The 12,875-nt window shown below is 50.2% G+C and overlaps 1 protein-coding gene across 4 annotated transcripts in view; it reads right to left on the reverse strand.

Moving 5' to 3' along the window:
- Sipa1l2 (signal induced proliferation associated 1 like 2) overlaps positions 1–12,164 on the reverse strand; it is a 154,228-nt gene extending 142,064 nt beyond the window's left edge. For all 4 annotated transcript variants that reach the window (XM_038312779.1, XM_042054231.1, XM_038312777.1 and 1 more), the window contains exon 1: positions 12,034–12,164. The gene's annotated coding sequence lies outside the window, so the exon portion shown is untranslated. The remainder of the gene's footprint in view (positions 1–12,033) is intronic.
- Between the last annotated feature and the right edge of the window lie 711 nt (positions 12,165–12,875).

Here is a 12,875-nt window from a genome sequence, read left to right on the forward strand (position 1 = left end):
AAAGCCCGTGAAAACACAGTTTCAAGAAGGGTGTGTTTACTCTGGCCCAGAGTTTTGGGGTTCTGGGCCATCTCCGGGCTGGCTCCATTGCCCTGGGCCTGTGACAAGGCAGAATACCACAGCGAACTAGAAGTTTGTGACTGGGTGGGAGGCGCTTCCTCACCTCACCATAGCAGGAAAGGGTCAGGGACAAGAAATATGATCTTGAATTGAGGATCAACTTCCTTCTAACCAGGCCCCACATCCTAACAGCTCATTTAGCAATAACTAATTAATGATGTTGAAGTTAATGTCCTCACGATCCAATCGATCACCCCTCCACAGCCCACCACTCAGGATCAAGACTCCAGCACATGAACCGCCAGGGAGCATCTTTAGATCCAACCCACCACATTCTACTCTGAACTAGCCATACAGGGAAGTTCCACTGAGAAAGCACCCATGAGTTTCTTTGAGCTCTAAAACTGAATGAACTGACTCTGACAGAGGGTTTTGTAGGATGAGGCTGGAGTCAAGGACTCTGCCTGCAGAGGTCTGGAACTCTAGGGCTGCCCAGCTAAGCTGGCAATCAATCATTCAATTGCTCTATCAATAATAGAGGCCAGACTTTTAAGCAACCTGTAGCCTATAGCCCCATAATAGCAATGAAACCAACTGTGAGAGCTGAGGAGACGCTCACCGGGTAAAGAGCCTACTGTGAGAGCTGGGGAGACACTCACTGGGTAAAGAGCCTACTGTACAAACATCGAGACTAAATCCCCCAGTGAAACAGCTGGGCATAATGGTACATGTTTAAACTCCAGCACTGGAAAGGGGTTAACAGAAAGACCCCTGAGCTTCGCTGGCCAGCCAGGACAGCTGAAAATAATGTGGAAAAAGACTGAATGACACCGGGTGTTGACCTCTGGCCTTCACATGCACACATGCAAGCACACACAGCATGAAACTCTAGTTCTCTCTTCCCTACGATGATGCTCCAAATAACTGCAGCTACTTTATAATATTTTAAAGTTATTTTTCTAGTTTTACATTTTCCAGAAAGGATGGGTAGGTTTAGCATGTAGCATGGTGAGGCTGCCAATGACCAGCAAGGAAAACAAGTGGCCCTGGGGCTGCTGCTGGAAGAAGGTGGGGCCTCAGTGTGCCCCGCCCCCTCCTCAGTCTGAGTAAGTCTGGAGCCAGGGGGTCACAGGTGCTGTGACCTAAGCTTTGCTTCCACAGTGCAGCACAGCGCAAGATGAGACCTGGCCCCGGCCTCTCCCCACCCGCCAGTCTCACTCCTCCCTCATTGACTCAACATCCCCCTCTGCCCCAGGCTTATTCTAGAAAGAACCAGGAGCTCGGGTGCCCAGCTAGAAGGATGGATTTAGAAAGCGCCGCTGAACCAGACACACAGCAGCCACCAAACAGCGCCCAGATTTAACTGCCCTAAAATTAGTTGCAAAGCAGTTACGGGGACCGGGTGATTGCGTCAGAGCCCCTGGCTGGCCAGCTGCCAGCTTGAAACACACCCACCGCTTTCTCCAACAGGGAAACAATATTTTGGCACAGGGCCAGTTTCAGAACCCGTCAAAGGCAAGCTTGCTGTTAGCGCTTTCTAATTCAGTGACAAGGTGGACACAGTCTATCCAGGCTGCATCTGCGAGGGTGTTATTTTCTTTGTTGAAAGCGTTTATTCTTTGGGTGAGTAGAGAACTGTGGATGAATCCTTTTAAATATTTAAATGCCTGGAATTTATTTAGGGCTTCACATTCAGCTGGCTTCAACAAAGATTATGCAAATGTAGCAAAGTAGAGACGGGAAACAAAACCTGCTTTCCTCGTATACTTCTTTTCATCTTGGCAGAGAGTTTCAGAGCTGAAGAAATGGCCTCTGAAGGACCAGCAATTCCCAAGCTGGGCTGCTACCTCACAGGGATCCCAACATCCACCGGCTGAGAAACCCACCTCCGCATCCCACTCTACGGAACAGTAAGCTAGCGGTCTCCACCACACTCCGTGACCCTGCCTTTCTTTACCCCTCCCTTCCTCCTCCCTTCCCTTCCACTCAGCCCTATGCCCATGATGTACCGAGATCTGCCTTGCCCCAAGGCAGCTACAGAGCTCAGGCAGAGCGCCACAGCTGGACCCAAGAGACCCAGGCTTGAGATATTAAAAACTCATAGGATCCAGAAAAAGCACACTTCTCATTGAGCCACTGTGTCTGGAACAGGAAACAAATCCCACTGGCCTCACCAGTTCCCACGTAGGAGCTGAAGATATGGCTCAGTTGATAGAGAGCTTGCCGTGCAAGCATGAGGACCTGAGCTGGAAGCCCCGAACACACACACAATAAGCCTTCCATGGCGGTGTATGCTACGATCCAAGGGCTGCGGAACTGGAGACAAGGGAGTTCCTGGGGGCTCCCTGGCCAGCTAGCCTGGCTGAATCAGCAAGTCCCAAGCCAAAGAGAGGCCCAAGATGGACAGTGCCTGTGGAGCTCCACTGGAGGCTGTGCCCTGGCCTCCAAAGGCATGTGCACATCCATGCACACACATGCACATGTCTGTATACATATACACACAGTTTTTTAAAGTCATATATATTAAAAGCTCCCACATAAGGTAGAAGCAAGGAAGAAAAGACAAGGAGAAGTTCACGTACAACCATGTGAAACCTGCCGTGGTTCTGGAATGTCTCTCCCAGCTCAGCTCTTCACTCTCTGTGTAGGTCAAGCACAACAGTCCCTTCATTCCTACTGATCCCAACTTTTAAAACAGAAAACAGATTCATTATTCATAGAGAATGTCTTAGAATGGCCCTTAGATAAAATACGGGAACCAACTGGATGCCCTACTCTTTATTTGTGATGGCTGATCCCTCAGTCAGCTCTGCTCATAGCATGGAGACAGGACCATGATTCTCAGATTCCACACAAAGCAGTATCTACTACTCTGTCAGGATACGGCCTTGAAGACTCCTATTAGGTGGGAGTTAAACGGGAGTTGCAAGGCTGGGGAGTTAGCTCAGTGGTGGAGCGCCAGCCTCACGTGCAGCAAGTTTGGGTTCCATTCCCAGCACTGCATAAACCAGGCATGGTGGAGAACGCCTGTAACTCTAACATGCAGGGGATGGAGGCAGGGGGATAGGGAGCTGAAGGCTGCAGAAAGAGTTCAAGACCAGCCTGGGCTGTATGTGCCCTGCTTCAAATAAAAGCAAAAATTGTAATTACGTAGTGCCTGCCATATTTAAGTCATTAATAACATTTCAATGGATTTTGTTAGTCTTGAATTAAAGACACTTAAGTAAGAAAGAGTGTGTGCGTGTCCTAATCTACAGACCAAATTTCCAAACATCCCCCTTTTCCGGTAGGAATTTTCAGGGTTGAAAAGTAAAGGAAAACAGAGTGCTAGCACCTTGGAGTTCAGTTCCCCAGTAATCTGAGTCAAGTAGCCCAAGCCAAGGTTTCCAAGAAAACTCAGCTTTCCCACTCGGCCTCCAACAGGGTTGGACCCACCCTAGGGGACCAAACTGACAGACCCCATCTCCTCGAAACCTCGGCACTCTGGACACAGCATCAGTGGTCTTGCTGGACCTGGAGAGTCCTGACTGGACCTGGAGAGCCACAGGCAGGCCCTGTCTAGTTAGGGTCTCTGTTGCTGTGAAGAGACACCATGACCACAACTCTGATAAAAGAAAACATTTAACTGGGGCTGGCTTCAGGCTCAGAGGTTTAGTCCATTATCATCGTGGCAGGAAGCGTGGTGGTGCACATGCAGACACAGTGCTGAAGGAGCAGAAAGCTTGACATCCGGATTTGCAGGCATCAGGAAAAGTGCTGACCAGCCTGCCTTGAGCATCTGAACCCTCCAAGCCCACCTCCTGTGACGCACTTCCTCCAGCAAGGCATACCTCCTAATGCTGCTGCTCCCTATGAGTCTACGGAGGCCATTTTCATTCAAACCACCACAGGCCCCATTTCCTAAAGGTTCTGCCACTTCTCAAAGACGGCAAAGGCATCTGAGGACTAAGTATTCAAACATGAGCTATGGAGGACATTTCACACGTGAAACATCCTGCCATACAGAAAGCCACCGTGAGGCTGCGCTACGCATGCTTCTGACAGGCAAATGACAAGTCATAATCCCCTCTCCCTCTATGCAGGAGGTGCTGTGATGGTGTGAGGCTTTCTCCACAACCAAGCGCAGGGAGTCCCTGCCCACAGGACAGGATCATCTCAAGGAGGCCAGCACCCCCATCACCACATACAACCAAGTCACCCACAAGTAGTTCCAGGGACACAGGAGAAAGTCCCCCGGAAAAGACACAGATACAATAAACACAGAGCCCAAAGAGTGGATTAGCCCCGGGACTCCTGTGAACTTGTTCATTCCACCCGGGAGGATGGGGAGCAGCTGGCTCCAAAAGGAGCCACACATTTCAAAGGGTAACAAATGAGCCCCCAGGTGTGAGAGCAAATACTTCCACTTCTGCTCACTCTTAGGAACATCCTTCTGAAAATTCGTTCTTTTACTTTTATTTTATGATGTTCAGGACATCTTAGCATGACAAAGCACATATGTGTACATATGCAGATCTAAGACATAATACACAAAATTATGCAAATGTTCTATTTTAGTTTGAGACAGGGTTTCACTATGGAGTCCTGGCTGGCCTGAAACTTGTCATGTAGACCAGGATGGCCTTGAACTCACAGAAATCCACCAGCTTCTGCCCCCTCTTTGCTGGGATTAAAGGCAAGACCCACCATAGCCAGTAGCATCTATGGAAACACATGGACATTCAGAGAGCTGACTGTACAGTGGAAAGAGTCTGCAGACCCTTCTACAGAACAGCCATTGTTCACTGGATTAAACACTAGAAACAGTAGCATTTCCCCTGGATGAATGACCCAAACTGCAATTCCTAAAATCCCCTATTAGACATTTCAACACAAAGAGGAAGACAGCCCAGAGCTATTCCGGAACCGCATAAATCCCACAGTTCCACAAGAACCGAATTCAAAACACGCCCCAGAACACAGAGAAGACAGGCGTCACACTGCCAGCATGGGCAGCAGGCCCTCCACACCCCTTGGAGGTCTGGGGAAGCCTGCACGACAGCCCACTGGGAGTGTATAATGTTTCACATGCCCAAGAACCCTCACTTCCCACAGGAACAATGTCAAAAGCTGCCTCTTTGCTCTGGCCTTCTAACTTCAGGGTGGTGGCTGGGCTGGTGCACCCCTGTGATCCCAGCACTGACAGGAAGATTGGGAAATCAAGGCTGGCCTAGGAAACCCTGTCTCAAGAGCACCCAACTGAAAAGGGATAACTGAACACACAACGTCAACTTGACCACATTTCGAGTCACCCGATGAGGTGCACTTCTCGGTGTGTTCCTGAGGGCATTCCCAGTGCATTCAGGAAGTAAGGCCACCTATAAATGTGGGTGTCAGCATCCCGTGGGCTTGGACCGGGATGGGACAGGGAAACACAGGACAGAGTTTGCTCAACATTGGGTCCTCTTCTGGTCTTTGCTGCCTGCTCACCGTGATAGGAGCAGCTGAGTCACGCCTTCCCTGCCATGACAGCTGACATCTCTGGAACCATGAACACAATAAATTCTTCCTGCTTTATGTCAGGTATTTGGTCTTAGCAATAGAAAGCGAACTAATTCATCTACTTTGGACTCCTGATTTCTTAGACACCACAAATAAAAGAGGACAATTCCTCAGAAAAGGCGGCAAACACACAAAGCGGGCAACGTGTACAAAGTGGGCAACGTGTACAAAGCGTTCAGGACGCCCTGGGGCTGAAGGAAAACAGGACATAAGGAAGAGCCGCGAGCTCTAACAGTCAGTTGTCAGCGGGACTAGAATCTTGTCACCCGAGAGACAAGCCCCTGAGCATGTCTGTGAGTCTCTAGACCTGGGCTAACCTACGTGGGTCTTCAGACTCCCCCTAAATGTGAATAACACCGGCCATGGCTGGGGTTCCAGACGGAGCAGAAAGGAGACAGTGAGCTGAGCACCACTTCATCATCTCACAGTGTGACCAGGGCCTCCCGCTCCTGCCTGGCCTTCCCACCATGATGGATCACACCTACAGAGAGCCCAGCTAAGCCCTCCCGCCCTCATGCTGCCTTTGTCACAGCACAGAAGTGTGACCACACACTAAACACCGTCCTTCACGTATTCACGAACACCAGGAAGGCACTGCGGCTCTAGCTCTCACAGTCTAAAAGCAATGGAAACAAGACCGTGCAAAACTGAGATGGGGGCACTACCTGGTGTTTTCCCTGCACTTCCTGTCCACAGGGTCCCTACATCTTAGAGCCAGTCAGCCAGCCATTAAGTATGCATTTCCTAATCACTAACCATACGCAAAGCAGGTCTAACCAGGGACACACAGAAACACAGACTCACTCTGTGAAGAATAACTGGATCAGCGGAACCCGCAAAGCAAGTTGGGTGCCATCTTTCACAATAACCTGAGGGAAGGGGAGAGAGACAGCCAGTTATAAGAAGTCAAGCACTCCCATCTGTACTAGTGTTTGGCTGTAAGAAAAAAGGGAGCCCCTGTGACTAAGGCTCCCATCCCCCAGGTGATGCAGGATAAGGTGCAGGGCTGTTCCAAAGTGCAGACGGCACATTTCTTCTTAACATGGTCATTCAGCAGAGGGGAGAGTGCCTACTATGTGTGAAGGTCAGAAAACAACTTTCAGGAGCTGGCTCCCTCCTTCCACCGCCACCGAGGTCCTCCTGGGGGCAAGCGTCTCCACCCCACTGGACCCAGCCAGCACTTCTCTGAGAAGAATGGCAAAGGTGTTAATGGATCCAAATTCCAAATACACTAGAGAAGAATTAACTACAAGGAAGCAGAGCACAGCACACTGAACGTCACAGACCAAGACAGAGCACATATGTAAGGGCTTCCGGGCTCCAGGACACTCCAAGACAGTAGCAGGTCAGACTCAGAGCACCCTGGTCCTAGTCTGCAGGCAGAAGAACTCTGGTTACTGGGCTCAACTTTCACAAGTTTGTGACCGAGATGAAATGGCACCCTAGAGCACTGGTTCTCAACCTGTGGGTCACATATCAGATACTCACATTACAATTCATAACAGTATCAAAATTACAAAATAATTTTATGGTTGGGGTCACTGCAACATGAGGGTCGTATTAAAGGGTCACAGCATTAGGAAGGTTAGGAGCCACTACTGTAAAGGATTTGTTCTGTCGGCCCTGGACAGGGCAAAATTCCAAAGGACAGGCAGCATAAGACTATTCCATAGCTCAGGAAACTTCCCAATGTCAGGGCGGCAGGGTGGCGGTGCAGTTCTGTCTTCCCAGCTACTCAGACATCTGAGCCAGAAAGATCCCAAGTTAGACCAAGACCAGCCTAGGCTACAGAATGATTTCAAGGTCAGCCCGGGAAACTTGGTCCTATCTCAAAATAAGAATAAAAAGAAGAGCAGGTGTGTGACTCAGTGGTAGAACGCACCGCTCTCCCCTTCCCCAGGCCCCTCTGGAAGGCATACAGAGGCTGGCTGGGGATGTGGCTCAGCAGGAGACGAGCCTGGTTTGTGTTCCTTCTCAGTGCAGTAGGAAACCGTCCCTAGGGATCTGCACCAAAGAAACGTGGGGGAAGCAGGCTGTGCCCTCTAAGCCCTCCTCTTGGTGACATTCTCACTGTCCTGTGAGAAAGGAAGAGGTGTGTGTGTGTGGGGGGGGGAGAATAAGAGGTGTAAGGTAGCTTTACCTAATGTTCTCTGAAGACACACACACACACACACACACACAGAGGAGGAATCCTGCCCAATACACATCTTTTTTGGTGTTATTTTCTTCCCTTTTGTTGTTTTGAGACAGGGTACCAATTCTGTAGTCTAGACTGCCCTCAAACGCCCAAGTAATCCTCCCACCTCAGCCTTCTAGTACTGAGATCACAGGTAAGAGTTACCACACCCAATCCTATGTTATCTTGATTAAATGCACTGATAATACTTAATGGTGGCTATGTTTAATTTAATTAATATACTTGTACATATTTAAATAATATGCTAAGGGTAGCAAGGTCAAATGTATATAAATCTAACATCCTTAAAAATGGCTTTTGTGGGTTTTTTGGTGGTGGGCTTTTTTTGTGGGTTTTTTTTTTTTTTTTTTTTTTTTTTTTTTTTGGTTTTTCGATACAGAGTTTCTCTGTAGCTTTGGAGCCTGTCCTGGAACTAGCTCTTGTAAATCAGGTTGGCCTCAAACTGTGTTGATTTTTTTAAAAGAAATTTTAATTTTACATACATTGGTGTAGTGCCTGCATGTATGTCTCTGTGAGGGTATCAGATCTTGGAGGTACAGTTGTGAGCTCCTGAGAATTGAACCTGGGTCCTCTGGAAGAACAGCTAGTGTTCTTAACTGCTGTTAAGAGCTAAGCCCCTTTTGTGTTGATTTTGTGAGTCAGGGCACCACGTGTCCCAAGCTGCCCTGAATTCACTTCGTAGCTGAGGATGGCTTTGAACTCCTGATCTTCCTGCCTCTGCCCTCTAGTGCTGGGATCATCAGAGTGTACCACATGTGGCTTGGCTTTATTTTCAAAATCTTATGGATGAATGTAGACAAGACTAAAGCACGAAGATAACCCTTAGTCCTTTCTGGCACAGAGATGCTGGCTGCCATGACAATCACACTCAGCTCAGTCTGTCTTCCTTTCTATTACTCAGTTTTCTACAGAGTGCTGCACAGGAAACGGATCTCAAAGAGCAGTTCACTCCAGAGGAGCCCAGCAGGAAGAGAAGGCCTGCAGCAGCAGAGCTGAGCCCCTGGAGCACTTGCCACTCTTGGGGAAAGTTTATGAGTCAGGTTCAGAGGCGATCAATCTAATTTACCCTTGAAGTTGGGAAGTTGGGAGGCATTTGAATTCCAATTGCATGGTTACCTCTCCTTAAAAAGGGTCAAAGCTAAATGTAATTGGCAGAGAAAAGCAATTTCTGAGTCATTGATTTCAAAGGTAAACCTAGCAACTATAAATCCATATAAGGAGGTTCATTGTACACAAACTTACAATACACGGAATCTAGCAGGAGTCATAATCATGGGAAATATAAACCATCCTGGCCTGACAGACATTTTTATTGCCCTAATACATGGATTTTAAACAACAAAGAAGCCAAAGGGGTTGGCAAGACGGCTCAGTGGGTAAAGGCACTTGCTGCCAAGTCCATCCCAGGAACCCATGCAATGGAAGAGACCGACTTCTAGAAGTTGCCTGTGACATCCATGCAAACTTCATGTCAAGCACGCACGTGTGCACGCACACTGAAAGGTAAAAATTGAAATGAAAAAAGACAGGAACCTATAGTTTTAGAGTCAAAAGGAACTGGGCTATACTTTATCCAAACTCTACTATGAACCACAGAGAACAGCCATCCCTTGAAGTTCCCACCCTTTCTCCCACCCACCCAAAAAGGAAAGGCCTGCATAGGTACAGGAAGAAAGCCTAGACCGTGGTTCTGAGCCCTTCAGGGCTTGACTCCATATTTCATTCAGGTCAAAAAGAATAATCCAAGCTTTCTTAAAATTCGCTGCATCTCTGTAAAGACTTGTAACGTGAAACTACCACCACACGGGGATCAGAAGTTCAGAGACAATTCAAGACTTTCCAAAGCTGGGCTTAAGAGCGGCGGCCGGACACGGGGTGAGGCAGATCCGTGTCAGTGGAAGCACAATTCCGAGGCTAATGGTGAGGCCCTGCACAGCGTTTCCAAGCCAGTTTCAATTACCAGATAACTGCCATTTCTACTAAGGCTTCCTCGGTTTCAGAAATAGATTTTCAAGTGTCTAATCGACTGTCCCTTTTGTCTCAGGTGAAGACTTCCCAAGCTACAGAAAGGTATCAGGTACCAAGGACTCCTTCCAAAATCATACCAGTGGGGGTGGGGTGGGGGTGAGGGGGCAGATGACCCTTCCAAATGTATATTCCATAGCTTTGACCAAGATGATAATCCCACTCACGAGGCTAAAAGTTACGGGGAAAAAATGCTCTTTACAAAAGCCTAATGTTTTACAATATCAAGATCAAAATCGTGTACTGAAAACTATACACTCCAGCCAGACAGTGCAATTTCCAGGCCTGTACTCCCAGGCGGAAGCTCCGCCCCCACACCCTAACTGGATCCAGTGCTGCTCTCTTCATCTTCGGGAGCAAATGTCTACAGGGCTTCTTATGCAAGTTCACCTCACCCCATCTATAGGTAGCACGTGGGTAGTGAGGAAAGCCGTTCCTGTTTCATTATGTTCCCCACTTGCCAGATGTCTACGCAGTTGGGGTTTTTCTCTCCCCCTTCCGCTATTTAAGAATACATTCTAATTTAGGACATACAAATTTAACATGTCATATTTTAAGCCAGCAAGACACACAAGAAATGACAACTATAAAGCCAAATCCAAATTTCTTCAACTAATAAGCCTGCCTATCTGGGCGAGACTTAGGGGCTAGCTGTCAGGTTGCTCGTAGGTAAAACTACTGAACAAGAAGTGGGGCGTGGTAGGGCACACTGGCTATCCAAGTCACTCAGGAGGCAGGAGGACCACAAGTTCAAAGCCTGTCTGAGCTACCGTGGGAGGTCAGTCTAGGCAGCTTCGAGAGACTCTTCCAAAATAATAACAATAAATGGGTGGCTGTTTGGAGATAATAATAAGCAGGGCTGGGAATGTGGCTCGGTGGTAGAGTGCCTGTCTAGATACCCAAGCCTCTAGATTTAATTCCCAAATCAAAAAAAGCAACCCATAATGTAAAATCTTCTGGATCAGTTAACTAGAAGCAACTGCACTAGTCATCAAAGAGCTGTGCTCAGAAAAGAAGAACCAGACATCATCAGGGGAGGAGGAAATGCAGAGATCCCTGACACAATCTGTGGTATGACTCAGGCCGACGCACTGGACTACAGATCTTCCTCAAAGGATGCTGCTGTTCAAGGCTTAGCCATGAACAGCCATGCATGAGCCCAAACTCGAGATAGACTGTTCTTCCCCACCACAGATTGCATCCCTGCCTGTTCCAGAAGCCTCCAAACTAAGCCCAGGCAGCAGTAAACAGCACACACAGAAATCTACGCAAGTGTAATCACCAACCCACCCGAGGACTCTACAGTCTCCAAATAAGTCAAAACACGATGCGGAGCACAGCACAACGAGCGGCTGGCGCATATTCACCTTTAGGTGATAGACATCAAAGCCCGCTTTTCCGTTTTTTTGCAAAAATAACTGGTTTAAGCCGTAAGGGGAATAGTATATTTCAAACAAAGCCGCAGTTTGGGATACTTTCTTCTCTTTCAACCCAATTTGTAAGACGTTAAATAAATAAATAAATCCCAGCCTAGACTGCAGACTCAGGAAACTCAAGCGGGCAGTGGACTAAATGCCTGTCATAAGAAAGCCATCTAGTGTTAAAGTTTAGAAGTGAAACCGCAGACAAAAGGAACATTTCTGGGACTATTTTGAAGTTACTGGGAAAACCAATGAGAATAACCAAGACGCTCCGTTTTCTGTGAATGACTTGGGTTTGGGGGTGGTTTTCATTTTGCCTTTTCTCGCGCTGCTTATTCTTCTTTCTTAAAGCCACCCTCGTCCAGGCCAAGTCAACCTAAGCAGAACCCAAAGCGCCTAAGATCTGTTGGGACCAAAATCAGGTACCGCCGAGCCCCAATTCCTGAAAGCGCACTTGCTGTCGGTTCACCCGTGCTGGCGTTGGCCGGGGCAGAATTAATGTCCCCGAAGCCGGTTAATGACGACAAACGTCTCCCCGAGGGGTGACGCCAAGTTGTCCTCGGCTCTCGCTCTCGAGAGGATGAGCCGAAATTGATTCTCTGGGTCCCGCGACCAGGCTGAAATGAATGTGCCGGCGCTGCTGGGTAGCTCACCGGCGAAGACGTGAGCTGACGCGTACAAAGGAGCGGGAGCCCCGGGGGAACGGCCCGCAAGTTGGGCACAGCCGGGCAGGTCCGGTCCCCGCGTCCCGCACCAGCGGACGCACCCCCCGTACCCCCCACCACGCACCTCGGAGCGGCGGTCCTCTGGGCCCCGCCAGGGCCGGCGCGCAGAAGCCGGGGCCTCGCCGCCCGCCACCGTCCCGCGCTACCCATGGGCGCGCTCCCCGCGCGGCCGCTGCGCCCGCGGCTCGAGCTGTCGCCAGGCGCTGCGCTGCGTCCTCGGCCGCCCGGCTCCGTCTGCAGCCGGCTCCCGCCGCCGCCGCCCGCCCCGGCACCGCCCCCACGCGCTCCGCCCCCGCCTATTGGCCGGTGCTCCGATAGGCCTCACCCCCAAGCGCTCCAGCCCCTTTCATTGGTCGGTGCCTGGCCGGTCCCCGCCCCTAGAGCTCCGCCCACGCCCATTGGCCCACAGGACAGGCACCGCCTCCAGCGCTTCGCCCACGCCCATTGGCGCGCCTCCTGGCCAGACTCGCCCCTTGCCGTCGGGCGCGCGCGAGCGTCCGGGGAGAGCGAGCCGCTGGTGGCCGAGAGCGCGAGACCTTGGCCTGCGGGGCGGAGCAACGGGCTTCGGACCGCTCGCGAGCCGGGACGCCCTCGGAGCGCCGGTGCTCCCCGGGTGTGGACTCTTCAGTCCCGCAAGCTCTTACCCTTCCTGGTCCCCTGAGGGTCGCCACAGCTCGGCGATTCCCGGGGGACGCACTTGATGCAAAAGTCCAAGGCGCAGTCTGCGCGCGGGCCGGCGGGGAATCTGTGATGCTCGAGTGGTCCCTCGGCTGCCGGGAACCCCAGCACTCAGTGTTCAGGCCTTGTCTTTCTCCCAGGAAGCCTCAGCTGCGGCTGGCTGCAGGAGCCCTGGGTTGGGCCCTATTCCGAGATGCACGAGGAGGCGTAAATGAGGCAGGTTCAGGT

This window comes from Arvicola amphibius, chromosome 15, assembly GCF_903992535.2.
Source record: "Arvicola amphibius chromosome 15, mArvAmp1.2, whole genome shotgun sequence".
Lineage (NCBI taxonomy): Eukaryota > Metazoa > Chordata > Mammalia > Rodentia > Cricetidae > Arvicola > Arvicola amphibius.